This window comes from Sinocyclocheilus anshuiensis, unplaced genomic scaffold (genome assembly GCF_001515605.1).
Source record: "Sinocyclocheilus anshuiensis isolate Anshui unplaced genomic scaffold, SAMN03320099.WGS_v1.1 scaffold2100, whole genome shotgun sequence".
Lineage (NCBI taxonomy): Eukaryota > Metazoa > Chordata > Actinopteri > Cypriniformes > Cyprinidae > Sinocyclocheilus > Sinocyclocheilus anshuiensis.
The window spans coordinates 430001-435359 of NW_015542563.1; positions in this window are offsets into that span (position 1 = coordinate 430001).

The window sequence follows — 5359 nt, forward strand, 5'->3', positions numbered from 1 at the left end:
GTGACGTCATGGCTGTCGCCGGCCAACGAGTTGGTGTTTTTTCAATGCATGCTTCAGACACGGGTCACGACGAGGCGTTCCCCATAGCGACCCCTAGAGGACGCAGTTCGAAGTTCCCATGAAAGGGAACTCTGATCTCACAATATTTGGCTTAGCAACACTGTTCAAAGTTCTTAACAAATACAGCGTATAGCTTGGTTTTATTTTAGACTTCACAAAAATTACTACACACTTATATGATTCTCAGACATTGTCTTTAAGCAGACAGACAAACATGACCATAAATCTAAAACAACATGTGTACTACTTTGCATTTGCTCTGGGTTTGCCAAACCCCCAAACTTTCTTATACTCAAATAGATTCTCAAAAGAATGCACTTAGTGAAATCTCAGCTCGTAAACAAAAGAAAATTGTGTAACAACCTTCTAATATATTATATTACAATGGCCAAGAATGGCCTTTAGTCTCATGATGATTCATCACTGATTTAGAAGAGGAAAGAAAGTTGTAGAAGAATAAGAGGAATGATCAGAATGCTTACGAAGAAAGAAGTTGGAAGCACTATTAGTGCTGCAGGAAAAGAGATCAACAGAAGGTGCTGAAAAGCAAGAACTGTTAGGAAAGGAAAATGAAAGGAATAATGATCAAACTAATTAGAAAAGAACTTATGTGTCTTCTATTTCTGCAAAAAATCTTCAGTGAGAAAAGTTAACATGTCCAGGATTTACCAAGTAAAATGATTAGTCTGATTGCAATATCTTGAATAGGCCAAATCCAACCATGGCTATAAGATGAGTTAAATTTGATTTCATTGATCTGCAACCCAGTAACAAGGGAAGGTATAAGTTTGGTCTTTTCCCTTGCAACAGAACCACATACATAGTGGCGCAAGTGTTAGCAAACGAAACCATCCCTCTCTGGGAGTGCCAGCTCACATAGAATCTGATCAGAGAGCTCATTTTTACTGAACATGTGATTAAAGCTGTGTGTAATGTTAAAATCAGGCAGAGATTCATGAATCTTTACAGACTGCAGAAATGGAAATGGTCAAATGTATGAACAGATAGATAGATAGCTAACAGTACAGCACCAAAACACAGATCTGACTAGTGTAAACCATATCATTTAAAGGGGTCATATGATGCTTTTTTAAAGATCATTATTTTGTGTATTTGGTGTAACAGAATATGTTGACATGCTTTAATGTTCAAAAAACATATTATTTTTCAAATACTGTACATTATTGTAGGTCCTCTATGCCCCGCCTCTCTCAAACGCTTAGTTTTCAACAAAACCCCCTCCTTTGACAAGCGCAGTCTGCTCTGATTGGCCAGCTGACCCAGTGCATTGTGATTGGTAAGCACTCGTCGGAAATGTAACGAACCATAATCGCAAGCTTCAGCTTTCAAAATAAATGTAAAGACAGAGACCGAAAGGGGAACAGACAGAGTCACGTGACAGACACAGTGATGAAGCTGGTATGTGTTTGCAGTACACAAGCCACGGTTAAGACAGAATTTATGAAAAGGCTCAAAATTAAGCTGTTTTTCTCTCTTGTTTGTGTCGCTTTCAGGTTGACTGCTGCCATCTCTGAGGGCCAAATTCCACAAGGTCGTCTGGTCCGACCTACACCAACTTGCACACACAACAAGGAGATGGGCGTGGAAATACTTCAAGGGGCCATTCACACCTCATGGCACTGCACAAGTATTTATCTGGTCTCCCGGTATATATCACCGGAACTAAATTATACAACACAGATTATGGTAGGGTGAACACAGATCACCTATCTCCTATACACAAACATACAGAACACACTCTCATTATTACAACTGCACAATATACGTACCTGGCATAATTCATTAGCCTACCCAGGTAGGCAGGTGGATTCTTACAGTACTACCACTTATGGTACATTTACACCCCCTAGCTGTAGAAGTATGTTGACTTATGTTGAAATTACATCAGTAACGTTGTAAATTGTGTCAACAGGTGTTCAGGGCCCCTGTGCAGTTGAGTCACGTTCAGTGAAGATCATTATAGTTCCTCCAATTCCTGTGGGGGCTCTTGATTCTCCTCTGCTGGAACCTGTGTGTGACCCCTGTGCCGACGTCGCCATATGATGACAGAAATCACAATCAGAACCACCAGAATCACCAAACACACTACAACTGGCACAATCCAATTCCCTAAATACGGAAAAGAGGAAGATTTAAAAAATATTTTTTTTCATTATTAAACTCATTGCTTGAGGATTTTGTAAAGCTTTCAATGCCTGTTTTACTTACTGTGTTGTTCAGTGTCCAGTTTTTCCTTTGAATCTAGAGGATATTAAAAGTTCAGCCACAGTTTAGCATCAATTTGCTGTTCAGATCATGATGAATAAACTTAAGCTGTACAAATGCTTTGTACTGTTCTTCTAGCATGTGCTAATGCAATTTAACAGTCAGCCAAACTCCATCCATAAAGTGAAAGTGACGTGACATGTGGCCAATTAGTGCTCTGCATTTAACCCATCCAAAGTGCACACACACAGCAGTGAACACACACACACACAGTCAGGATTCATCTTAGTCTTTGTTGTTTTAATAAGATGCCATTGAGATGTACATTATGAATTAGGATTAAAGCTGTAAAAAACAGCGAACAAACAATAATCAGAATAATTATACAACCAAAGAATATGCATAAAGCAACTCTGAGACTTACAGTATGTCACAGAAGTGAGTACACCCCTCACATTTTAGTAAATATTTTATTATATCCTTTCATGTGACAACACTGAAGAAATGACACTTTGCTACAATGTAAAGTAGTGAGTGTACAGCTTGTATAACAGTGTAAATTTGCTGTCCCCTGAAAATAACTCAACACACAGCCATTAATGTCTAAACCGCTGGCCACAAAAGTGAGTACACCCCTAAATGAAAATCTCCAAATTGGGCCCAATTAGTCATTTTCTCTCCTCGGTGTCATGTGACTCATTAGTGTTACAAGGTCTCAGGTGTGAATGGGGAGTAGGTGTGTTAAATTTGGTGTTATCGCTCTCACTCTCTCTTACTGGTCACTGGAAGTTCAACATGGCACCTCATGGCAAAGAACTCTCTGAGGATCTGAAAAAAAGAATTGCTGCTCTACATAAAGATGGCGTAGGCTATAAGAAGATTGCCAAGACCCTGAAACTGAGCTGCAGCACGGTGGCCAAGACCATACAGCGGGTACACACCATATTCAACAGAAGTGTAGTTTTAATTTATATTTTGCCAACAAATAGGCAAATTCATCAAAATAGATATAATCTTAATACAAGTAACCAGAAGACAACGACAAAAACTTTTTACATACAAAGGAAAGACTTCAGAACTGGACAGCACCCATGCGTTTAGGATTAACAACACAACACATTTGTATGCATAATCAGAACTGTCCATACTTAAAACTTAAATAAAACATTAAAACGAACACCACATCACAACCTTAGTGACTATATAATGGATTGCATATAGCCTACAGAAGGACGATACGTCTGTTGCCATGGTTTAGCGCAAATGAGGGCTAAACCGGGGGGCTAAACCGGGACTATTCAAAATTCTGACAGGGCTATAGCCCCCCCTAGCCCTGGTGTAGCGCCGTCACTGGAGTGTCACGGTCTGAGGCTGCATGAGTGCTGCCGGCACTGGGGAGCTACAGTTCATTGAGGGAACCATGAATGCCAACATGTACTGTGACATACTGAAGCAGAGCATGATCCCTCCCTTCGGAGACTGGGCCGCAGGGCAGTATTCCAACATGATAATGACCCCAAACACACCTAGGGGTAAAGGTGATGGATTGGCCAAGAAAAGATATAATAAAATATTTACTAAAATATGAGGGGTGTACTCACTTCTGTGAGATACTGTATATCTGAGAAAAGGCTAAAATGTTATTGATGTAATCAATTTACTTAAATGAGATTACCAGATAACCAAAAACAGCGGCAAATACAAATATTGACTCGTACAGAGAAATTGTCTCATGAAAGTAGAATGAAATCAACACATTGAGTGCCATATCAAATAAAGGCTAGGCTAACAGCTAGAGGCTATTACTAAAATTACATCAAATCAAAACTTTGAAAGAATTTATCACAAATATGTGCAAATATATATAATCAAGCATTATGTAACGAATAATTAACCTACAGATGATGCTTTAACAAACACACAACAAAGGATGGCATCTATTGAAAGATCGAGGAGAAACTGACTGCATGAGCAATGTGCTCTACTCTGAACTCACTTCGCCTAGAACTGCCACTAGGTGGCGCCAAACCTATACAAGTGAGCAGAACATGATTTATAAATAATATTTCCACAAATCTTTTTTTTCTCTTTCTCTCACCTGTGATTGTCACTGTGATCAAGATTTCTCCTTCAGTGTCCAGAACTCTGTATGTTCCTGCATCACTGGCTGTAAACGATTTAAAGATCAGGTTCCCATCAGTAACATTCATTCGATCGCTCTGAACCCCATCAGTTCTGTTCCAAACCTCCCTCCACTCTCCACTAGAGTTTGTCTCCACTTTATCAGCATTAGACAACAGAACAGACATCTTTAGCTCCTCGCCTGTTTTCACAGTAATCTCATCTGAGGAGAAACAGAAAGACATGAATTATTATTATAATTCTGTAAATCAATCAAATCCATAAACACACATTTATGATTGGGGACCAAATGTAATCATTTAAAAAAGCAGATGTTGATGGTTTGATCAGTTTTGACTTTACCATGAATATGAAGTTGGTACGTCCTGATTTGTCGCTTCAGCTCTGTCTGATCATTATTGTAATAGACATGCAAAATATATTTCCCAGCCTCACTGAAGCTCAGATTCTTGATGACGACGTCACAGTTTCCTTCTTTAAATACTCGTCCACTACATTCTTCATCATGACAGACATCTATGTCTCCTGACTCACTGAATAACTCAATCTGAACAATATTATTGGCCTCAGATTCACATGTTAGTGTGACGTTTCCTCCCTTTTTTCCTGACACAGATATAGAGGTGATTTCTGCAAATACAGACAATAAAATTCAATAAGATTCAATTTAATGTGTCAATACTGAAAAATACATGCGTTTCTGTCTATTCTCAGTAATTAATGTTATAATAAAATATTCTAATAAGAGTTAAGTCAAATGGATTTTCTTTTGCTCAATATATTTCATCACAGTGGAAGTGGATTCATCAGCTGTGAACTGATGGAGGAGTTTCTCTAATATTTAGCATCAGAATCAGATCAGAATCAGAAGAGCTTTATTTCCAAGTATGTTTACACACACAAGGAATTTGACTTGACGACAGGAGCTTCC